The 24222-nt window shown below is 47.8% G+C and overlaps 1 pseudogene across 1 annotated transcript in view; it reads right to left on the bottom strand.

The window, feature by feature from the left end:
- LOC144110781 (protein O-mannosyl-transferase Tmtc3-like) overlaps positions 1–24222 on the bottom strand; it is a 242636-nt pseudogene that overhangs the window by 133740 nt on the left and 84674 nt on the right. Inside the window, exon 7 of the transcript XR_013309927.1 lies at positions 22517–22618. The product of XR_013309927.1 is annotated as a protein O-mannosyl-transferase Tmtc3-like (transcript). The remainder of the gene's footprint in view (positions 1–22516; positions 22619–24222) is intronic.

Genomic DNA, 24222 nt, shown 5'->3' with positions numbered 1-24222 from the left:
CGTCATCACTAAAATACAATTATTTCCTGACAGCCAATTTGAGCCAAGACAAACTGGAGAATTTATTTGGAATTGTAAGACAATCATTCGGCTGCAATGACCACCCCTCTCCAGAGCAGTTTTTGCTTATAGTAATAACCTTGCCTTCTACAATAATTGGCAAAGCCGCCAAAGAACGGAAATTCACCAGCTGAGGTTGTAATTTCTCTTCTGCAGCCCTGTGATGCAAGGAAAGAAAAGGCGGCACAGATAGCAAGCCTAATTGATGACCTGTTGGACGAGGGAAACCTGGCACATGCTTCAGCAGTGCTGCAAGAGCAGGACAGCATGTTTGACCATAAAGGCTGCGTAGAAAAGAAAAGCAACAGCCGACTCATTTTCTATGCCATGGCTACGTTGTCAGGAAATTACTGAAAAGATTCCCATGCCCCGCATGTGCATCTGCCTTGGCTATTTAATTTGCCCCTACAGGCTGATAAAAATGAGATCTAGAATGCCTCACTGACGAGGCAGGCTGACCATGGAGGTTTGGTGTACGCTCCAAAGCGCATTGAAGTGCTAGTAACTAAACTAGAAAATGCATTCACTGCCTTTTTCAGCAGAAACGAGCTGCATGCTGGGAGCATGATGTCGTTTTTACATTTTCTACAAGGGCATGAACTCCAAGAAGTCCGCGGCAACGAGCACTCCCGCGCTCTTACAAGGGATGTGATTAAGTGTTATGTTTGACGAGATTGCATTTTTTTACTAAGGCAATGAGCAAAGATAAGGCGTCCTATCGCGAGAAGCAAAATTAAAACTGCTTAAACTGAGGCGATGCCGATGGAACTGCATCAGTGAAATGTTCCTGTAAATAAACATTGCGTTAATATGTTCTGTTCCCTTATTTATGTGATTACATTAATGTATTCGGGGCTGTAACGACCATCCGTGAATGGTGCGTTCCACACGTGAGACCGTAATTTCGCTCATTCGTTATATACAAGACGCGCTCAATTTCTTGGATGACGAGCCTTTCTTGTTTCTACGCATGTCGTGTTGTGCTCGTTCATTTCCCTTCGTCAGTGTCTTGTTGCGCACCTTTTCCTTGTTCCTTTTCCGGCGAAAATGTGTTAACCAAAGCATAAACAAGCAAAAATATAAGCGCTCGCGGCTTCAACAGTCTATGCCCACCTGAAGCAGTAGCTTCGAAAGTGGTTTGCTGAGAATATCACTGCTGACCGACGCCGCATGCACCGCAGAACATATGGACACTCGTATTATATTTTGTGCTTTGGCCAGACGAATATCGCAGCCGTTATAGCGAGATGCTCGCAGCGAAATGCGTTTCCCGGCATTGCTGCCGAGCGCGCGCACAACACACCTGCTAGCTGCAGCGCCATCTGTGAGCCGTCATTGCAAATTATTTCCTCTCCGCTGGCGCGTTCACGACACTAGTCAAACCTTCTAGCCTCTATACTAGAACACTGTCATAGCGGCGCGAACGGGAGGGCGCGGGCGTGCTCTTTGGCGTTGCAGCCACCAGATGGCGCCACTGCTACTTTTTCTAGCGGCGCCGTCGCTGGTGCTTCAGGAGGTTGTGCATGTTTCTCCGCATCGCCGTAACGGTGGGGTTCATAATACGCGCCAGCTAAGAAACCTGCGTGCCATTGGCTTCAACTAGCTTCGACGTAACCTCCTAGGCGCCTTATTTTTTTCCCCACCGAATTCCTTCGCCCATTTTGGCGATGATGAAAAATCGCGTCGTTCTATGTCGTCTGCTATCGACAAAGGGCTATGCGAAATGCTGATAGTTTTGCGGGTGGATCTTTTTTGTTTAGATGCATCTCTTACTAAGCTGATTTTTTAAAACCCGTATTTCATCTCTCAGGACACTGTATTATCTGCTTGAACGGAAATAACTTTTCCACTTTTCCTGAAGCGGTTCAGCGGCCTCGGAAACGCATTTTATTCAAAAAATTTTGCCCACGGTTAAGAATATTTTCACCAGAATTTTAGGCAGGGCTTGGAGCGTAAGTGCAAAACAAATTATAGTAAATCTTGGCTTCCTGGCAGGCACATGCATTCTTCGAGTAAACGAAATTATGTTAAATGGAATAACACCCAAACAGGTGTTTTGCGGGTCTAAGCGCACCAATTTTCTGGGGCTCACAACCTTTTCCCTTCCGGTTGTTTGAAAATGGAAGGCCGTTTTGTTATGTAAAAAGCAGCGATAGGCACTGCAGCATTGAGCTCGGCTGCCCCATTTTCGCAGGGGCCAGGACAGCCAGATCTAAGCTCTGTTTTTGCCTTAACCACCTGTGCAATATCAAGGATACTGTCTGCATGTAGCTGTATGGGAGGTTAAAGCATGTCCAGGTAAACTACAATTTGTAGAGGGGGCCCTGCGGAGGGATACAGAACGCCACCCTTGTTGTTCATGCGAGTGCATTCGGTTGGCTTGAGTTCGCTGCCGCTTCTTTGGTCATTAGAAGCAAATTCGGGCAGCTCTCACAGGCTGTCTTCAAGGTGCCTTTTTTTTGCTACATAACCGCGCAGCTAACAATACGAAACCGCGCTAACAACACGAGGGCGCAAAGACGAGATGTACACATGAGCGCTCGTGTGTGCGTATTGTCTCTACGCCCTCGAATTGTTTGCGCTGTTTTAAGAATGATACACCACCAACACGGCCAAGCTTCTATATTAGAATATTAGCCGCCTGTCACTTGATGCTACAGTGCAAGTGGAAATGTATGGCAGTACTTTTATAATTAAGCACTGCCTCTGCTGCGTGTTGCCTGCATCTAGAATTTTATCAAGCTCCTGCGTGCCACTGTGACAGCTTTGCTGGCCAGCATCTGTTATCAAAATGGCAATGAGGATGCCAAGCTCGAGATTTCCCGTAGAAACTGAGCGGGAACGGTTGTTAAATGCAAGGCAGATTCCAGTATAACTACGAACGTCTGCTGAGCCGCTGGATATGGATATTGCAGCCAGAACGAAGACTGGCGCACAATTCTGATAAGATTCCCGGCTGGAACCTGGATCACTCTACTTGTGATCAGGTAATTGAAACCTACACGTTCTATTACGTACTTCAACAGTGACAACACGCTAGGCAGTGTCACACGCAGTTCTGTAGGTGTCGACTTGCTTATAAAAACGTTTCATTCCAATTGTCTGGTTTTCCCACGCACTCAGGTGCGACAGAAATAAATTAAGCTGGCCAACAGATGCAGAACTTGGACCTAGAACCCCAGCAGTGAAGCGCGAAAACGCAGAGAGCCTTTCCTACTGCCCGGCTAGGGCGGCGGCACTGGCGCGATGCTAATAAACATGCTAGGATGGATGGATGGATGGATACGGCTGAACCCTTTACATCGGGCGGTGGCTCAAGCCACCTAGCCATGTCTTGTGAAATTTTACTCCTGTCTTGCTTTTAGCCACCAATCAGATAACCTTCGCTTGGTTACTTCTAACCTCTTAAAATCCACTTTCCCTTCACTATCCCTAAACCCCAATGCCTTGGGTAAGTCAGCCCCGCTGCCTTCCACTGTAGGGTGAAGCCCTTTACAGAAAAGTGTCAAGTGTTCAGCTGTTTCCTCCTCCTCTCCGCACGCAATGCACAAAGTGTCTATCTCCTAGTACCTGACTCTATACGTCTTAGTCCGCAAAACTCCAGTCCTGGCCTCAAACAACAAAGAACTTCCCCTACAATTATCATAGATATTTTCTTTGACAATTTCCTGTTTAAAGGTCCGGTATGTTTCCAGTGCCGATTTCGTCAGCATCCCTGTTTTCCACAAAGCTCTCTCTGTTCCTTTAACCTTTTTCTTAACCGATAATTGCTGATTTGCCCCCTTACTGCTGTCCAGATATTTGCTTGTCAATTTTCTAGTTCGCTTTCTCCATTTCGTGTCAACATTCTTTATATACAGGTATCTGAAAACTTTCCTAGCCCACCGCTTTTCCTCCATCCTTCTCAATCGTTCCTCAAATGCTATCTTACTGCTAGCCTCTCTGCTCTCGAAAGACGCCCATCCCATATCACCCTGTACCCCCTGATTTGGTGTATTGCCATGTGCTCCCAAAGCTAACCTCCCTACTCCCCGTTGCCTAATTTCCAGCCTTGCTTGAACATCTGGCCTCATACACAGGAACGCATTCCCGAAGGTCAGGCTAGGGACCATCACCCCTTTCCAGATCCCTCTTACTACCTCATACCTATTGTAATTCCACAGTGCCCTATTTTTCATGACAGCTGCATTCCTACTAGCTTTATTCATTACATATTTTTCATGCTCTGTCAGATACTCAACACTGTTATTTATCCACACCCCAAGATACTTGTACTCATTCACTACTTTTAGCACGAACTCCTGTATTTTATGCTCGCCGTCCTCTTCATTAAATATCATGACTGCAGATTTTTCTTACTATACTTGAAGCCTAATCTATCTCCCTCTGTACTGCATATGTCTAGGCGTGGCAGCGCCCCCTGCGGCGAGGAGAGGCGTTTTGCTTCAGCCGAGCCGCTGGCGCGCGCCTCCGTTCGCGCCACTAGACCACTAGACCAGTATTGGTCCCTAGTCCGGGAAAAGAGAAGGAAAGGAAAAAGTTTGCCATCCTCCCATACGTACACCGTATGTCACATAATCTTAAAAATGTGGCAAAAAGGTATGGCGTAGGGGTGGTTTTTTCAGCACCCAAGAAACTTAAAAAGGGTTTGTGCTGTTTTGGAAAGAAAGGCTGAGCAACGAAAAGAATCTGAAACAACTTGTGGGGTTAAGCACGAAACAATGTATGTGCCATGCGCAGAAGAGGTTGTGTACAAAATCCCAATGTCATGCGGACAAATATATATCGGGCAGATGGGGCGTTGCATCAATACACGTTTGAAAGCGCATGCAAATAATCTTGAAGCTAACAAATCTAATCATCTAGTTGACCATGTTGGAGACTGCCAATTTTGTTTTCCTTCATTGCCTTACTGTGATATCCTCTACAAACACCCGTCCCGATTAACACGTGAGATTATGGAAGCATATCACATGAAGAAAAAAACAAGGTTATGTGTCAGTAAGCCACCTATTTCATTATATGACAGTGAGGTTGCATTCCTCGATGCCACGTAGAAACTTGGGTTTTGTCTATGTACTAACTGATAAGTTGGCCACTTTTTCTATAAAATGTACTGCTTTCCTTAAATAAATTTCGGTTGTGAGTCAGCGCTTGTCCTGTATTTTCTTCCACTCTGTCCGCGTCGTTGCGCTGTTTGCCACCAACAGTATATTAGTTCACTATAATTGAGGTGCAAGTAGCTGACGAACGCCTGCTCCGCAACCATGTTTTCTCCGCCTGTCGCATTGAGAGAGCCGTTTGGCATCCGTGTGCATCGGAGATTAGGCTGATAGTCACAGGGCGCGATATTGCACGTAGCCACATCGTAAACGAACGCCACTTCGAAAGGGCAGCTGTGCTTGTTTGCTCTGCAAGAGCCCGCCGAGAAAACAAGCGCTGCGAAGAAAGTTGTGGGTTTTGTTCTCCTAGATTCTGTGATAAAAGTTAGGATAGTGTCAATGACAGCAGCGCTTTCATGAAACAAGAGAGTCGCATTTAGTTGAGACACAATCGTGAGGAAGTGATCGGTGAACCTGCCTCTCGCTACAACGTCTGTTGTGCATGAGCACACCGGGTAAATATCTGACAAAAGGCGCCGGTTATGTCTTGTGAGAGATTCCTCTGCACACAACGCATACACATAAGCGCACCTAGGAAGCCTTGTTACCACTTTGAAGCAGTCGTTGTTTTGCTCAAAGTTGGTAGTATAGATTGTCACAACGGCCCCTTAAGGATAAGGCAGCAAACTGGGCTTGGTAGTTGTTCACTTTTGCACTGCGCGCGCCATGTTGACAAAATTCGACACGAGAGTAGTACCTGCTATAGCTGACACTTGATAGTCCGCGCTTTGTCAGTGTCGTGTCTCTTCTTCGTGCCGACATCTGACAACACAACAACGCACGGTGCAAAAATTAGCGAGCTGTTTTGGTAGGGATCGAGGTTGCCGCGTCAGATCGCGAGCTTGCAGTATCACCCTGACTCAAGCGACGAGTTCACATCATCCACGATATAAAGACGCCGCCTGGGTGGCCACGTACGACTCCACCGAAAAAAATGGAGCGCATGCCCCAATAATTTATTTCAAGATCAAAGAAAGCACGAGGTCACATCTGTTCATTCAACATTGAAGCAAACTTTAGTGACCGTCCTGCACTTGTTTAGGCTGCATTTGGTCAGAAAATTTCGCAGGTGACAAGATTGAAATCTGAAGCATCACATCAAGGTCAGATATGTAGTGCAGCTCGGTAATCAACGGCTCTGCGCAAGTATACGGAGTCCATAGTTATGTAAGGAGCACCGCAGACGCGCCGCACCTATCGAGTGCGCCGGGTCCCCAATATCTTCCCCGCAAATGTGCCTGAACTGCATGCGGCTCTCCGGTTCCACCAAAGCGTTGCTGTCAATGACTGCTATCCGAGCTTATATCCCAGAATCGAGCGGAACCAAACCCACGACCACCTTTCGTCGCGGCACCTTTATCGTCGACAGGCTCGAGCAGATGTATGTATGTATGTATGTATGTATGTATGTATGTATGTATGTATGTATGTATGTATGTATGTATGTATGTATGTATGTATGTATGTATGTATGTATGTATGTATGTATGTATGTATGTATGTATGTATGTATGTATGTATGTATGTATGTATGTATGTATGTATGTATGTATGTATGTATGTATGTATGTATGTATGTATGTATGTATGTATGTATGTATGTATGTATGTATGTATGTATGTATGTATGTATGTATGTATGTATGTATGTATGTATGTATGTATCAGATAACCTTCGCTTGGTTATTTCTACCCGCTTAAAATCTACTTTTCCTTAGCTGTCCTTAAGCCTCAATGCCTTGGATAAATCAGCTCCGCTGCTTTCCACTGTAGGGTGAAGCCCTTTACAGAAAAGTATCAAGTGTTCAGCTGTTTCCTCCTCCTCTCCGCACGCAACGCACAACGTGCCTATCCCGTGGTATCTGACTCTATATGTCTTAGTCCGCAAAACTCCCGTCCTGGCCTCAAACAACAAAGAGCTTCCCCTACAATTATCATAGATATTTTTTTGGCAATTTCGTGCTTAAAAATCCTGTATGTTCCAGCGCTGATTTCGACAGCATCCCTGTTTTCCGCAGAGCTCTCTCCGTTTCTTTAACCTATTTCTTAACCGATGATTGCCGATATGTCCCCCCCCCCCCCACTTACTGCTGTCCAGATATTTGCTTGTCAATTTTCTAGTTCGCGTTCTCCATTTCTTATCAATATTCCTATATACGGGTATCTGAAAACTTTCCTAGCCCACTGAGAGCAAACAAGCGCCGCTGCCCTCTCGCGGCCCTAAGTGCGGTGAGGCGAAATCCTTTCAGCGCGGTGTTGTTGCTTGTGTCGCTGAGGCATTTTGAAGATGTTGATTAAAGAATTCAGAAGTGTTTGTAAAACATCACATTTCTTTCTTCGACACAATCGAAAGCAGCTGGATCAAAATCAGCCTTATTGGTTTTTGTTTAATTTTTACATCTATTTTCTTTGAATTTATTCTATTTCTTATTATCATTCATTTGTAATGTTTTTTGCTTCTCTTTAGGGCTTATTCGATGACGTCATTAGTTTGATTGACAGCTGTGGTGTGACAATTTTCTGCGCACAAACCCGCTGGCGAGTCATGATCCTATAAACGCTATAGCCTTAATATCGTCGCCAGACGTGCCCACGTCTTATCAAAGCAAAACCATGGATGAGCCAACCAGGCTAAACACAGGCTTTCGCACATGTACGTACAGCCGCCCATAGACTTAACACGAATGACGGAACGCGTGGCCTGGACTGCATTCGGCACCACGAATCGATAGTCATCGGGTGCGAGATAATGCTCTCGGCAAGTTTACGGTGGCTGGTGATAGCTGGTGCACAGTTAGCTTGAGTGCTTCTTCGCGTGTGCCTGATTCCCGCGTGGACAGTCGGACAGCGCGCTCGTCAGAGGGCGTTTCTGCGCTTATTGCTCGCCGATGCGGCCTCCACGTACCCGGCAACGCTCTTTTCAGTTCTCGTATCGCAGGAATAACAAATTTCAGTCAAAGCGACCTGCGCACCACCTATCATCTGCCACCGTGAACCTACCGAAGGTGTCATCTCGCACCGATGACTATCGCTTCGTGGCGCTGACGGCAGGCTAGTCCACGATTTCCGTCATTCGTGTTAAGTCTGTGGGCGGCTGTACTCAGTTTAACTACGTTAAAGCCGTATTATCTGAGGCTCATGCACGTCAAAGTGCCGTTGTTAGAGGTGCTTCACGCGCATACATGCACACCAGGAAGAGTGTGAAGCAGGTCACGTGGCTTCGTCAGCGGTACCCCGCCACGACTCGGCTGGGCGACGGGAGACAGCAGCGCCGGGGAGCCGGCGTTTCTCTCGACACCCGGCCCTGCCTCGGCTGCTACCAGACGACTTTCCTAGGTATGGTCAGACCGCGCAACCGTGTTTGAAGTGACGCCGAGAACACAGCTTCCAAAGCGATGTCTTCCTTTCTGGGATTAATTCAAATAGTTGTAATAGTGGCAGCAAGAAAATGAGGGGAAAAGATCATGGGGCCGTGTAGACTGCCATCAAGGTAGCTACCACCAAAGCCCTTTGCAGGCAAAATGGTAGAATAGAAAAAGGAGCGACAGCATGCGATATAGCTGGACTCGCGCCACAGAACAAATTAAGAATACAGACCTTTCCCCACATATTTTGTGAGTTTTCTTTTTCAGTCGCCACCCCTAACCACCCCGAATCAAAGCAGATGACAATGTCATCTGAATATCGTGAGGTTGGGAGGGTAAGAAAAATAGTGAGAGGCGAGGCCAACTTTGCATAAGTGCAGAATTCGTTTTGTATCTGCCGTGATCTCAGGAGAGTTGGGACAGTGCGCTTAGCAGGCACAGGGGTATTTTTTCCAGCGCTTCTGATCCTCGACGGCCGGGAAAGTACCGCATTTGATGATGGCCGCGTCGTCTATCAAGGGTGTCCGCTCTCCCAGCTTTTGTTTGTTCCAGCATAAGAGCCTTTTCTCTTGGCAATCAATCGCCACTCCCTCATTAGAGGTCTGCCTTTGCCAGGCAGCGAGGCGGTGCGCGTTTCCGCTTATGCGGATGACACGACTCTCTACATATATAGCTGAACACTGCAGCCTCCTTGAGGCTTTAAATGCTTTTCGTGGGTACGCCTCCTTGTCTGGGGCTGTTCGTAAATACTCAGTCATTACATTTTTGTGTGGTCTCCCCAAACTCGTGTCACATATGCGATACCTTTGCAATGGTGTGCGCAGATGTGCATTTTACGTGTCACCTACGACCGTGCTGGAATATTGGATGGTGTGCAGTCTTCGGTCGTAGAGGGCATTACAGCCCGTGTGCGAAGAGCGCAGACATTTCACCTGCCTCCGCTTGAGAAGCGCTACCGGGTTCAGTCCGTCACGCTTGGTGTCTTCTGGTATACCTTTGACACATTGTTAAGCCTTCCCTTCGTGTCATAAGGCGCGTGCAGGCTACCATTTATTTTATTTATTTTTTTGTCAGGCAGAACCGAGATTGTGGCTCGGGCTGTTCTTGGACGACCGCGGAACAGGGTAAGCGTTGCCTTCACAAATTTGTCCGTCCCTTTGAAGAGTATTTTGCGTACACTGCTGGGAGACACATCTCCGGGGCGAACCCTGACACGGAACTTTTTGGGCGCTTCTTTATGCTTTTTGCATCCCCCGGCTGACGAGTTGTCCGAGGAGCTCTTTTTCTTGAGGGAAGAGGAGTGTCCCCGACAGTGGTCATGCGCGTTCATTTCTGCTAACAACGATCCCCTTGTTCTTGTTTTTCGGCCGAACTGGCGCTAAGGTCTTTCTTTTTCTGTGTGCCGCTTCACTTCTGTATGCTATATCCCGTAAGTTCAAATGAACAGTTCCTGTTATTTGTCCAAATATGATTATGATATCTCTTTAATTTACTCGCCTTACACAGCGTCATGTCTATACCTGGTAATGTCAGTGTATCCGGCAATCCTGGAATGTGTACATATGTAAATAAAATTTTTTCCAGCCTGGCTATTGGGCTTTGCCCGCCGCGGTGGCTCACTGGTTTGGCCGCTCGGTTGTGGACCTGGGGTGTCCGGGTCCTAACATGGCCGCGGCGGCCGCGTTTCGATGCAGGCGGAAGGCGCCCGTGTGCTTCCACTCCTTCCCGTCGACGGGATGGAGTGAACGGCGGGTATGAGAGCCGACAGTTTATTTTGAGTGTAGGAACGGCGCAGCAACTGTGCCGCTTTACGGTGAAAACCTCTACCTGAAAAGCGTTACGCGTCGTAACGCGTTACTGCTACCGTTGTAACCCTAAATTGCTGATGTAAAACTAACACAGTCATCGCTGTGTAAACTGTATTTCGCGTTAGACAGCCGCCGTTATAGCCGTAAATTGCTTCTTCTAAATGGTTTGTACAAAGCTATAACAGGTTTCGCTCTAAAAAAAAGGGAAACTGCTCCTCCGTGACAGGACTTGAACCTGCAATCTTCTGGCCTTATCCGTTAGGGCACGAAGACGTTTTTTTCCTCTGCGGGCGTAAGGAACTAGCGCCATCGTACGTTACGACACTGAAGCAAGCCATCCCCAGCAGGCAGCTCAATCGCGAGAGGCTGCTCGGAGAGAGCAACCTGAGTAGCAACCCGAGTCTTGTCGATGGTAGCACCTGCCATAGAGTGCCAGTTGCGCATCGCATGACCAGTAGGGAAAAGGAAGACGAAGACGTTGTTCGATCTACGGTCTCCTCAGCTCTGTTTACTTACCTAATTTTGCCTAATTTAAATAGTTTTATTTGAATATTCGAGGACGGCAGCATCTTCAAGGCGGTACTGTCCCTATGGGAAGAGTACGGCTGCTCCGGCGCCTGCAAGCCTAAAGGAACCATGCCAATCAAAGGAGGCTAGCTCGGAAGAGGCGGCCATGGCTTCCCAGGCTGTGGAGCGACCAGAACATGGACACGACCACCCGTCCAGCGAGACCTCATCGCTTAGTGAGTCGACGATCGTGGACAGTGACGAGTCAGTGGCCGATATGGCTGACGTGGACAACGAGGGCTTCAAGTTGGTGAGTCATCGCGAGCAACGAACGGTAGGGATCCCCGTAGTGGTTGAGCCCACAGAAAAAGGGGTTGATTTAGGAGAGAAGAATCCCATCTTACGTTTCGAGGCCATTCATTCACTGCTGGGATCAGCTCCGATTCATAGTCGGTTGACCAGTCACGGGGCTCTTCAGCTGGATGTCTCGATGGAAGAGCAGGTTTACAAGCTCCTGCAGAGCTCTCAGAATTTTGACATCAAAGTTAACGTGCGGGTGCCCCATTCCTACATGAAGAACCCCTGTGTTATTAAGGGTGTACCAAAGTGGTATTCAGAACGCGACCTACTTGATTATCTGAAACCACAAGGTGTACTGCACGTGAAACGACACTATTCATGAAGCGGCGTGCTTCAACATTCCAAGCATGCCGCAACTTTATTAGAGCCCCCTTCACAGGCCCTTTAAATACATTATAAACGATAAAAATAGCTTTTCCGGGCAGCTTTTAACAGTTCGATCAAACACCTTTGAAAACACATATAATACGGTGACAAGCCGTTAATTCGTGGTTTCACTGTTCTTTCCTGCTTTATATACGGGGCAGACACCAACTACTTTTCAGTTCATGCGGAAGCACACCATTTCTGGACATCACATCAGGAAACGCACCACTTTTTAACATCGCAGCCAGTCGCTAGCCGTATCCACTCATCACTACGTCCTCCACTCTCCCACGTATCATTCACATCTGTCAGTGGGAGTGAGGGTGAGGCGAAATGAGTATAAATGAGTGAGTCGACTTATGCCCGTCATACACCTCTTAATTTTCCTCGTTCTCCTGTGCAGAGTAGCATGTCAAGAATTCGGAATTTGCCTCCCTGCATTTTTTTATTCTCAGGTTCATGCAGGCCGAACTGCAGCTCCTGGAGGTGCTTCACGCGCACTACATCGACGTGCGGTGGGCAATGCAACAGGTCACATGGCTTCGCAAGAGACATTCCGTCCTCACGACTCGACTGGACAATGGAGAGCAGCGGTGCTTAGGACGCGGCGTTTATTTCGTCCAGCGGCCCTGCTTCGGCTGCTACCGGAGGACTTTCATCGGTCTAACGAAGCCACGCAACCGTGTCTGAAATCCCGTCGAGAACACAGTTTATAAACGTGTAACGCCTATGGCCAACGAGCCTTGTTTCGAGTTGTCATGACAATCGTGTTTCCATCGTGTACAAGCCTCATGCCGCTCGAGATCGCAACAATAAATGCATTCTTTAGTCTTTTTTACACTGCTACTCTAAGTGTTGTATGCCGCCCGGCCAGCGCGCGCTTATCAAGTGGCGCATGGAAGACATATCAGGGGCATGCGCAGAAGCGGCTGAAGGGGGCGTAACCGTCTATTTAAGAAAGCGCACGTAACGGAAGGAACGGGACCACTCGCGGTGCGCTGGCTGGGATCCTTCGTATGTGAGTGTTTGCCCGGGCCTTCGGGGCCAATTTCTTTATGCCTTCCGGGACCGGTAGTCGTTGCCTTGCAAAGGCAGCTGTTTTGTTACACTCGCACAGCCACTAGCGTAATATCCATTCCTTCTTCAACTGAGGGTCCACCGGATACGAATGCAGGCTTAATTCGCTGTGAACGGCCCTGTCGGTGCTCTGTGACACACTGCACATGCGGTTGCTCCGGTATTTTTTGTTTATTGCAAGAAGCTGGAAGCATGACGACGAGCGAGCAGTGCGGCACAAAGGCAAGCAAGAAACGCACTGTGCGGTCAGTGATCGCAGTCGTGGCGTTCCTCTTTTCACTGTCGTGCGGCGCCAGAGTCTGTGGACCTTTCGCAGGGAATGTTGAAGCGCTCCCCCCCCCCCCCCCCCCCGAATTTCATCCCATCTGTGGTTGAACCAACCAACAAACTATTCAACATGCTGCCACTTGAATTATGCGAGATTATATTATTACGCCTGGACGTAGGGTTCTTGATACCTGATAGCATTGGCAGAAGCATTTCCCAAACTCCGATGTATCATCTTCCAGGCTCGTCTTGTTCGAGCACTCAGCTTTACGTCGGACACCGATGAGGGCACCATGCAGGACTTTCATGCAGCAAGCATTTCTAACCACGTGAAGACGCTACACTTCACTAAATGCATTACGCTTTCGTCCGCAACCTTGCTAAACCGCGTCTCCAGCTGCAGTAGTATGCAAGAACGGTTCTGTGTGAACTGCGTGGCTCAACCTTCGCATCTGCTCGCTCTGTTACTGTCAAGTTGACCAAAATGAGAAGGCTCGAATGGACGCTGCATGATGGCTCGTTGTACGAGCCACCGTCGGTCCCGAACATCGAGCTGCCCGACATGCCAGTTGAGGGCAAGTACAGGTGCCCGAAAAGTAGTACGGAGCGAGCGAGCGGTGGCCGAAATGGAAAAAACTGCAAGCCAGCGCGCTCTAGCTGCAGATGCGCAAAAAAGAGCAATTTCACAAGACATGGCTAGGTGGCTTGAGCCACCGCCCGATGTAAAGGGTTCAGCCGTATCCATCCATCCATCCATCCATCCATCCATCCATCCACCCATCTCGATGCTCGCGTAATCGCCTGAACGAGCAAGCTGCGCTGCTATCATCCCTTGCTCTCCAGGGGCTGGTAAAAGCGAAATGCGCAAGCTGCCGAACGCCAACTTTCTGCACGGCCCGGACGAACAAACCCTTGCATGAGGTATTGAAAGCGCCCCTGGCGAGAATTGATGTTAGCAGCGCAGCTTTGCTCGTGGCGGCGATAACATCAAGTTATCGAGATGGGCCAGCCGGTTGTGCCTGCGTACCCTGGCTCTTTGCCGCGCGTGTGCTGATAGAGCGCGCTGGCATGAATTTTTTTCCAGTACGGCCACAGCTCGCGTGCTCCGTATTACTTTTGGGGCACCTGTACATCGAGGTGTTGGCTACGCAACAGCATGTCTTTTTAATGCTTCTCCTGAAGCATAGCCGGCTACTGAAAAACTTGCACACCCGCTTCAGCCGGCAAGAAAGTACAAGCATACAGCACATCATGGACTAGGAAATGCCTTGGTCACTCGTCTACCAGAGTCCAAAGTGTTAAACTACACCTACGAGCTGTTAATGGAGCCCGAAGCACCACTAAGGCCCCGCCTTCGGGAGCTGCACCGTGTTCACGCCGAATACGGCATCTCAAGAGATCCGTTGCAACAGGCTTCGCGTAATCTGGTCTTCCCCGGTTACGTGATGGGAAACGCTTGGATTCGAGGGTACGAGGAAGCGATCATGATCGTGGAAACCACCGCCCACATAGAGCACCGCCAGCTTTCCGAAGTCGTCTCGAGGCCCTAGCGCTGGAACGAGGCCTCGTCCCTGTCTCTAGTCCGGTTGGTCCGATACGAACAGCAGCCGTCCGGGACTCCAACCGCCAGCAAACGCGTCATGGAGGGAACGCAGCTGTTTTTAAATAGCTGCGTATCCAACATCAACCAGTTGAACCTGGCGTTGTTTCACTCCGACCGCGACACCGATGGGTGCGCAATGGTGGGTTTCACGCTTCCTCACGTCCGGGCACTGGCGCTCGCTGCCTGCGGAGTCAACCAAGCCGCTCCGTCTCGTTCCTGGCTTGAGGATGCAGACTCCTGGAGCAGCTGGACTTCCGAGCGGGGCGTGACACGTATGGCGGCTACGTGTGCAAATTGTGCAAAGTTCCGCTCCTCTTCAGGGAAGCTTGCTTCAAGGAGCTCCACGCGAGGTGCAAGCTTTGGAGGCTCAGTCTGGATGGCACGGTTAGGATGGAATCGCTGTATTTCCTCCGTGAGTGTCGCGTTACTTACCCGTGGTTCAGCCTGAAAAGCCTCGAGGAGGATGTGACAAACACGAGTCGGCTTCGGCGAGACAACCCGAGGCTCAGGCAGCTCACGATCGAGGCCCATGGCATCCCTCCAGGGCAGAACAAATTCGCGATGGACATCGCAACCATTTTCACCCTGCGACATCTGTGCGTCCTCACGCCGGCGGCGCCACCAAGGACAGCGTCGCTTCTTTCTTCAGGTAGGTGATTAATTATATGCGTGTATACTTATTCGCGCAGTACGTTTGCCCCCGACATCTCCCTTCACACGCCGCTTGCTGTCCTCAGTGCAACGTAGCATGCCAATAAGTCATTAATTTACGTGTCTGGCTGTGTGAATAAGCACGTATATCTTTTATCACGAAGGCACTGGTTCACAGCGTCAAAGCCAACCAAGATTCTTGTGGCCTCCTTGAATTTGAGGCTGCAGACAAAAGATATTGCCGCCGCTATAGGATCCCAACCCGCGGCGGCGCAAGCAGATCAGATCAGCTTAACCTGAGTCTAAAAATTAATCGAGGGAGGGGGGAACTTTGTTGGCCTAAAGTGCGGTGAGGGGAAAGCCTTTAGCGCGGTGTTGTTGCTTGTGTGGCTGATGTGTGGTGAAGATATTGATTAAAGAACTCACAATTGTTTGTAAAACTTCAAATTTATTTATTCGACTCAATCGAAATCAGCTGGATCATCCTGCCTTTTTATTTGCTGTGTTAGTTTTTATTGTTGTATATATTTTCTTTGAATTTATTTTATTTGTAATTTTCATTCATTTTTAATGTTTTTTGCTTATTACTATGTTTTATTCGATGAAGTCAACAGTTTGGCTGAAAGCTATGGTGCGACACTTCTGTGCGAACATGCGCGCTAGCGAGTCGTGAGCCTGTAAACGCTTCCGCCTTAATATCTTCGGCAGACGTGCCCACGTCGTAGCAGAGCAAAAACATGTACGTTCTCGGATGATTGGCGCGCTTCATGCAGTGGGTTTTCTCCAGCTGAAAACATAATCGCTTTGTATTGTTATATCTTGCTTTGCCGATTTCAGTCGCAGAATGCCACAAACTGTGCAAGAGGCTGAGAGACAGATACGCGAGAGATCTGAACGTAATTGGGCAGAGCAAGAGTGGCAGCGACTTCGTGCCTAGAAGCACTTTGGAATTAGAAGAGGCCATGGCCTTCTACAAAACTGCGACCGTCCGAGAAAGTGAGTTTTCTTGTGTGGTCAAGGCTGTAAAAAGACATTTACCATTTTTTAGCCTCGTGACTAGTTTAAACATTGTATTTATTTGGTCAAATGTCTGCCACCCTACACCCCTGTTGCCTTTGCTGGTCGCGGGGAAGCCTCATTTCGTCATAGCAAAGCAGTCATGCAATGTCTTCGGGAAAACTTATTTATTAAAAGACGAAATTGAAAGTGCAACTCCATATATTCGCACCAACACGCAGCAGATCAATTATTTTTGCTCTCTCCGCAGAACCGCATACAGGTTGGATGCTGCATCGACATCTCAGGACGCGTACGGAGAGAGAGAGATCGGAGATGTTCAGTAGAATTCAATTAGGGACATCAGACTCTCCGCCCCAACTGGAACTCCTGCAAGAGATGACCCCGTTACCGTTAACATCACCAGCACCATCACCAGCAGCACCGCAACCAAGAAAAACGGCAATACAAAAAACAGCCGACTTGGAGAAGCAGCTTATTGGCCATCGCCAGAAACAAATGAGCGAAAAGGAAGCTTTTGGAAATAACTTCGTCTGAGTTTGGATAAGATACTCAGGAAGATAGCGAGTAGATGCAAAGCTAAAATGATGGAACTCCTGGCAGTCTATGAAGACCAGGTTGAATGAACAGCTGTCCGTGTTTTGTTGTTTTTTTTGTATAAAATTATGAAGCATGTAATTTTTTTTTCTTGTTATTCCGTTCAACATTTCATGAATAGGTTTGTTTTTATTGTTGTATAATCTACAATAATTTATCATTATTATTCATAACAGTGTTTTGTTTTCGAATAGATATATTGCTTTGTATTTTGCTGTTTTCGAATAGATATATTGCTTTGTATTTTGCTATGTTCAAATATAACTGCACTCTAAAAAAACTACAAAAGTTGATTTCGTTATTTATATTTGTACGCTCAGTACCATTTTAATGTTCGAAGGTGGTGCATGCAGCTATAAGGCCGTACCAAATAAATTGACAGAGCAGTAAATATAAAGTTTAGTTACCTTCAGTACGATAACTGATGCACGTCACAGACTAGCAAGCCCCCTGAAGAAACCTCGTCAAAGGGAGGGCTGCCTAGAAGGCGGCAACAATCCTGCAGCAAAATTCCAAAAGGATAGAAATGGTCACCGTAGTATATGGACACCTGCTCACGAGACTGTTCGAAGTAACACTGGCGCCCACGCCGCAGCCCGAGCGCTTGCTTACAGGGCGTCATCCGAGGTCGGTGGGAACAAGGAACGACTAACCACATACTGGCAGCTATTACAGACTGGAAAGAAAAGCATGCCCGCTGGCACACACAGAACACGCTAAGGAGGAAGAAGTGTAATACATACCCATTAGCTTTCTGTATAGGATAAATCCCACGCTATATTCATGTCAATGTCCATTTTGTGAAGAATACTCGAATATATTTCACATAGTGTGGGCACGCCAAAAAAAAACCGGGGGCTAGCGATCATCAGAAACCCCACAATTGAGCAGTGGGAGGGGATGCTGATCAGCTCGCGCCTGGAGGACCAGAAAACACATTTGCAACGGGCGAAACAGGCGGTCGTCTCCAATGGGGTCCTAGACTAAGGACTCCACTCACTCTTTTTTTCCCATAAATAATGTCACTCATTCATTCATTCTAGCTCCATCAGTTGCTCCTGCTTCTATCGACGTTTCCTTGAACTGGGGTCATCGAACACGCACCGCGTTGACAAAAAGGAGACAGCGAGGCGCCGTCTACCGCTTCCCGGAGCGGGAGACATTTGCTTCAGTAGGGATAGGCGTCGAAAGGCCATGTCCGACCGAAAGACGCCAAAGCCACAAAGAGCCTTTATGGCCGTCCGTCCAGACATAGCAGTGCTGCTGAGGGAACAGGTAATGCCTCACCTGACTCTCTCTTACCCGAGGTCTTAAACCGACCCTTGGGCCCGCAGGAACGTTCTGGGCGCGCAAACTTTAAACCCACTACTTTAATTTGTGAAACGTCCGCAACTTCGCAAGAGGGCAATTCTGTAGCCGAACATTCCGAAGACTCAGGCCACAGAAACAACTTCGACGAAACCAGCATCCTCGGAACCGAAACAAATTGCCAGAAAAGGCTGCTACTCGAATCCTGGCACATAACTACCCCGAACAGCATCAAGAGCACAAAAGGAAACCTGCCTTCAGCATATGTCCAGGGACTTCGTTCTGCAACTCAAAGAAGAAAAGTCGCCATTGACCGCCTCCTCAGAGTGCGAAACCGTGCTGGCAGCCTTAACCCCCCTCCCCTACGCCTTCCGCAACACAGATTTCGTTCTTTGACCTCCTCCGCTCCATGCCCACTTCAGGACGCTAGTTCCTGCCCCCCCCCCCCCCCCCCCTTCACTCTTGATGGAGCCGAGCCGGCTTCGAAACGTTGGGTTTCAAATTAAAGTTTTTTGGTTGGAGATGCGCCGAGTTTATTATAAGGCGTCAAACCCAACCAGACAGGCAAACCTGTCGAAATGTTTAGTTTCAAAACCAACGAAGCACGCGGTTGTAATAGGTACCAGTCAAGGTCCTGGCTTCGCACTTTTTATTCCTCATCTTGGCAGCAGAAATAATTCGTAAACACCATGATCATCTTGTCTTCACACAATCATTTCCATCTCAAAGTTACATGTACTTCGCTGGAGGTACAGCAGCAAAGTTACATGTACATGCACTTCGCTGGAGGTACAGCAGCAGACAAAACTAAAAGAAAAGTGCTGGTTAGTTGTAGGTATGGGTTGGGCTTTAGAGCATTTATTTAAGAAAATTCGGTGCACTTTTTTGGATGTTTATTTGGAAGCGCTACTTTTTAATTTTATTTCGGCGAATACAAATTTCTGGAAAAGAATTGTTTGTTTCTTTTTTTCGGCCGAACGTATAATATCCCTTGTGCAGTCAAACATGTCCGGCAGTTTTTCTTGGCCTATTTTCTTATAAACTGCACCTCATGGAGCACTAATTAAATAACAGATGGAAGTACAAGCGCTATCATTGCAGAAAGAATTCGTACAGTCATAAGAAAAAGACAAAAATGTCGAAGTTAAAGGTTAGATCATGAGGCAGAAACGTAAGTGCAATGTTAGCTCCAAAAACTTTGTTGTCACCTGCAGGTTCCACTGTGCCCTGAACGAAAGGACCGCGCACCATATACTGAACAAACATTAATCTTCGCCGGTTAAGATGGAATTTAAGTAAATGAATTCGGCCTACTTTTAATGGCCTTCCATAGTGTCAACCTCTAAATCACACTCCTAGCTCTAGGTACAAAAGAAAATGCAAAAATATGATTACTGTTTCATGGCTTTCGAAGATGCAGTATACACATTAGCTCCGGGCAATTAGTTTCATCTGTCATGGCAAGGAACTCTCTGCAGACATAAAACACTCTGCCAACTCGATCGTCCCTCATTCCTATTGCAGCAGGAGCAGTGCGTTTGGAAGTGCACGAGCTTTGTGTGTTTGTCTGCACAATACTCTGTCTACGGCTTCCATCCTGTATAGAATCGCCACTGACGCTGTCACCATAGTTACGAGGGCAGTAGGCAGCGTCAAGGAGGAGAAAATTATGCAGGCACACTGCTGCTTTCCCCATATTGTCAAGCAAATCAAGGTCCCCGCTACATGTGCCTTAAAAACACCGCCACCAGGAAATTAATGCGAAAGGCATTTTCTACACACCGAGGAGCCCTTGATAGAACGAAGGCCTTTTTTGCATTTAGACCACTGCCAGGATAAGGCATCAAGAGATACGTTTTCAAGGAATAAGTAGCGTCCTGCAAGAAACACAATGGCCACCTAGATGCGCGTGATGGGACATTAAGTGTGCCAGCATTTGTGCGAGTTTTGTATCGTTCTGTTCGTGAAAAAAACTGTTAGACAGTCGGCCTAACGCCCCAACGTCTACCATAATGAAGCGGTAGTCGGCATCTGCAACTCGAAACATTAATAAAGAATAAAATCCTTCGTAGTTACAACAACCGAGGCCATTGTCCTATAGGCATGTCATGGTAAAATGTTTACCGTCGATGCTCCCCACACAGTTTGGAAATTTCTAATATGAGGAAAAATTCTCCCTGATGGCTCGTCACTCGGCTGCCGAAGAAGTCTTAAGAATAACCGGAGCAAGGCAGTCTCATAAGGAGGGCAATGTATCTTTGAGGATGCACGACACTGTGGACGCCTGCAATCGGTAGCTCATAGCTATGTCCTGCAAAGATCGATCCGCCTGTAGCGATTACCCCGCAAACAAAAAACTGCACTGAGACTTATACGGCAACATGATGAGGCTTCGCGTGCGGCAGTTGTAACGCCTGCGTTGGATAGAGCGCACGAAATGCACTAATGGCCTCAAAGAAGGACAAATTAATTTGAGATGGCTACTAGCAACCATTTAAGATACCAGTGTTGCATTATACGACCGCAAGCAAATACGAGGACAGGTGGCCCAGTAAACTTTCAAGAGTAAATCAAGAGCTCCATCTTCTATTCAGCTTCTCTTCGTAACTAAAGATATTACAGATTTAAACTTTTTTTCGTGGTAAATAAAGAATGTGAAGGAAAAAAAAGTTTTGAAGAGAGCGAAATCATGTTTTGTATTTTTTTATGAACGAAACAATGTAAATTATTTACCGCAAGGTAACGGCCAGCTTCTCTGCAGGGCAGATAGGCCTCCTGTGGGTTGGTGCATGAAGAGTTCTGTAGTAGACCAACTGCTGCAGCTTGTCAAATGATCCTTTGGTCATTCTGTACGTAGAATATCAACAAATGGTGAAGAACTACCGCATTCGACTAATAGTTTACTCTTTGCATTAGCAACAAGTAACTCCCTGTTTAAAATCCGAAGCGCAAGATTGGCTCAAGATGTGATGCCGCTGTCGGTTAGCGCTCATTGCACTACTGCCGCAAGTTTGGTCAGTGAAACACGCACCACAAGTATGGATTTATTTACCTGAAGTTCTTAAAGTAGTATTCTGGGTCTGAGTGCCGCAGCTCTTGCGCTAGGTGGTGGTACTCGACGCGAAAAGGGCAATTGTCAGAAATTTGACATGTACATGGAGCGCTTGCGCTTCCGCCGCAGACAATGCAGAATCATCGCGAGCAAAAATTTCCGTCGTGCGAGGAATGACCAAGCAATCCCAAGCAACGTTGGCCAAGCGAAATGCGCGTAATCACTTATTGCAAGCGAGAAATGCGAAACGTCTCAGCGGAGCGCGCAGAGGCGACCAGGCCTGTTTTGTAAATTTAACGACGGGCGGCGTGCCGGAGGAAGGACAGCTGCACACGGAAAAGCACAAAGTCTCTTATGGCAAAAGAGCGAAGAGATGCCGGATTAATGAAACATAGAGCATTATCGGGGTACAACAAATATGAAGTACTGCGAGGTATTTAGAAAGGAATAATGATGCCGGAGCTTACTTTCGGGAATGCGGTTCTGTGCTTAAGGGCAGAAGTTCAGTCGAAATTAGAAGTAAATCAGAGAGATGTTGGTAGATTAGGACTAGGTGCCCACGGGAAAACCACAAACGAGGCAGTACAGGGGGATATGGGCTGGGCATCATTCGAAGTCCGGTAAGCTCAGAGTAAATTCTATATTAAGAACGCCTCAGCATATTGGACGATAACAAGTGGGCAGCTAAGATATTTAAATACCTATACAGAAAGAGCGTTGGCGGACACTACCGGAAAAGTACTAGGAAGCTAACCAGTAAGTATGCCAGACACGAGGACAGAGAAAGAGCATTAAACGAGAGTTTAAAAACGCGGAAGATTGAGTAAATTCAATAGAAAAGAATCACAGTGTAGAACTATATCGATACTGGAAAAGGCAAATCAGGAAGGAAGCGTTTTATGATAGCTCAAGAGGCAGTGCCCTGCTCTTTGAAGCTAGGTCCGGGTGTCTTAGAACGTGCAGCTGCAAAAAGAAATTTAAAGAAGATGACACATGTTGTGTGTTTGGTAAATCAGTAGAAACAATAGAACACCTTACACTCAAATATGATGGTATCCCTCCTGATGTCGATGCAGGCACAGTCACTATTCAATGACTTAAAATCTGACGAAAATGGCCAATCTGCCAAACAAGATTGTAGGCTGAAAATTGTACATTATGTGCTACCAAACGAACACCGCTTATTTATTCGCTTAATAAAAATGCCACTCAGTCGGCTATTAGGTACAGTGCCGCGGCTTTTGCTTACAGTCCAGCAAGTGAGCGCGTCCGCAGCGAAGAAAACAATGAGCCCAATCAGAGAAAAGATGTCTAACCTTCAGGAGGTCTTTCAAGAATCTCGTGGCTTCCATGGGTCGCTGCTGCTCAGATAGCAACGAGGTCAAGTTGAAGAGGGCGCTACACAGCTTGGGTTGTACCTGCGACCGTAATATGCGAGAAAATCAGTGTGATTTGGAAAGTAAAAAAAACAACTTCAGTCATGTACAACAATGGCGGACGAGGGTACTGTAATAATGCATGCGCTTTTTCTTTGATTATACCGTTCTCCTTCCCCTCAATGGGTTAAGCGTGATCGAACCAGAGTGCCAGAGCGCGACCACGCGTTCTCTCTTCTTCGCGAATGTACAGACGCCTCTGCATTTGACAACGTGCTCGTACCCGAGTGACTTTTTCACCGAGCCACTCAGGTGGGTTCGCAGAGGCCTGGCGCTTTGTATGCCATGCGATAATTAGGTGCGAACAGTCTCATTCTTTCCTCGGCCAGCAACTCCTCCATCTTTCTGAAGCCAACCTGGGCTCTGCCAACTACAGCTAATATGGCCAAGCGAAACCACGCGGGCTGATTTTCACCTCTTAGTGCGTCAGCGTCCAAACCACAAAGCAATCATTTTGCGACGAGTATGAGCTAGTGTGGGCACTCATACGTACATGAAACGCATATCGCTGAGTGCAGATGTATGGGGTACTCCCATCATTTCTAGCGTTCATGCGAAGCGGCAACACTAAGTGCTACCCAACGAGGGGAGGCGGCGGGCTGCAAGCGATAATTACTGAAAATTTCCTCCGCTGTTCTTAACGTCCTTGATGTCCTTGATACAGTAGTGGCGCCGGAGATGCTCTTTTTGTTATTCATTTATCTAAGCCTCTAAATTACAATTTGAACTTCTTACCGGAGCTCCAATAGAGGCCCGTGTACTCTATCTAGGCTTTCTGCTTACTCGGTTTCTTTGCCTTCGTTTTCTATGCCAAGCTGGATGACATGCCTAACCTGTAATCCTACCCAAGCGGTCATGTAAACAGAATACACGTGCGTGGCCATGCATACAGTGAGCGCTTATTAAGTTCACTTTGTGTGCCCTTCATTCTGATGCAGCGTGGGTCTATGAAAACTGTGCTCGTGAAGAACACTGCGCACGTGACGGACGCCAAAAACCATAAATGTAAACATTCAACGGCATTCCTGCATTCACTACTAGACTTACGCCCTATACCGGGCGAACAGGCGGCAACAACAGCTGCGCTATGCAACCCAAATCTAGGTGGTTGGCAAATACATGCTTCACCTGTTAAAGCGCCGTTCCCACTGCACACTGAAGCCACATCTTGGCCCCCCTTTTAGCGAATACCGGAGAAAAGAAGGACGAGCTCGTTTAATAATCGCGCACACGCGACCACGTGTCCTCGAGCCGCTTTCGGCGCAAGCCATCGAACTGACGTGCCACGCCCGCTCAGAACTACCTCTGCAGGACCCGAAGCCTTGCATTTCAGCCACCTTCTGTGACCGAAGTCGCCCTGGGCTTCCTCCGAGTCTAGGACAGCGACATGATGACTCACCGCGCAGTCAGACGGAAGCAGACAGCGCCAACGGCCTTCATGAAGGGCTGCGCCGCCACTTCGAACAGCCAGGGAGACCTTCTCATCGTAGCCTGGCACATCCTGGGAGCCCAGGGTTGTACCTGCATGCGGAGCGTCCCTACTGTTCTGGAGACTGCTGCCCTGCGCTCTTCGACTGCCCACCAGC

The sequence above is a fragment of the Amblyomma americanum genome, chromosome 1, assembly GCF_052857255.1.
Source record: "Amblyomma americanum isolate KBUSLIRL-KWMA chromosome 1, ASM5285725v1, whole genome shotgun sequence".
Taxonomy (NCBI): domain Eukaryota; kingdom Metazoa; phylum Arthropoda; class Arachnida; order Ixodida; family Ixodidae; genus Amblyomma; species Amblyomma americanum.
Note: the sequence above shows the minus strand (reverse complement) of the source record. Positions and strands in the feature narration are given on the sequence as shown.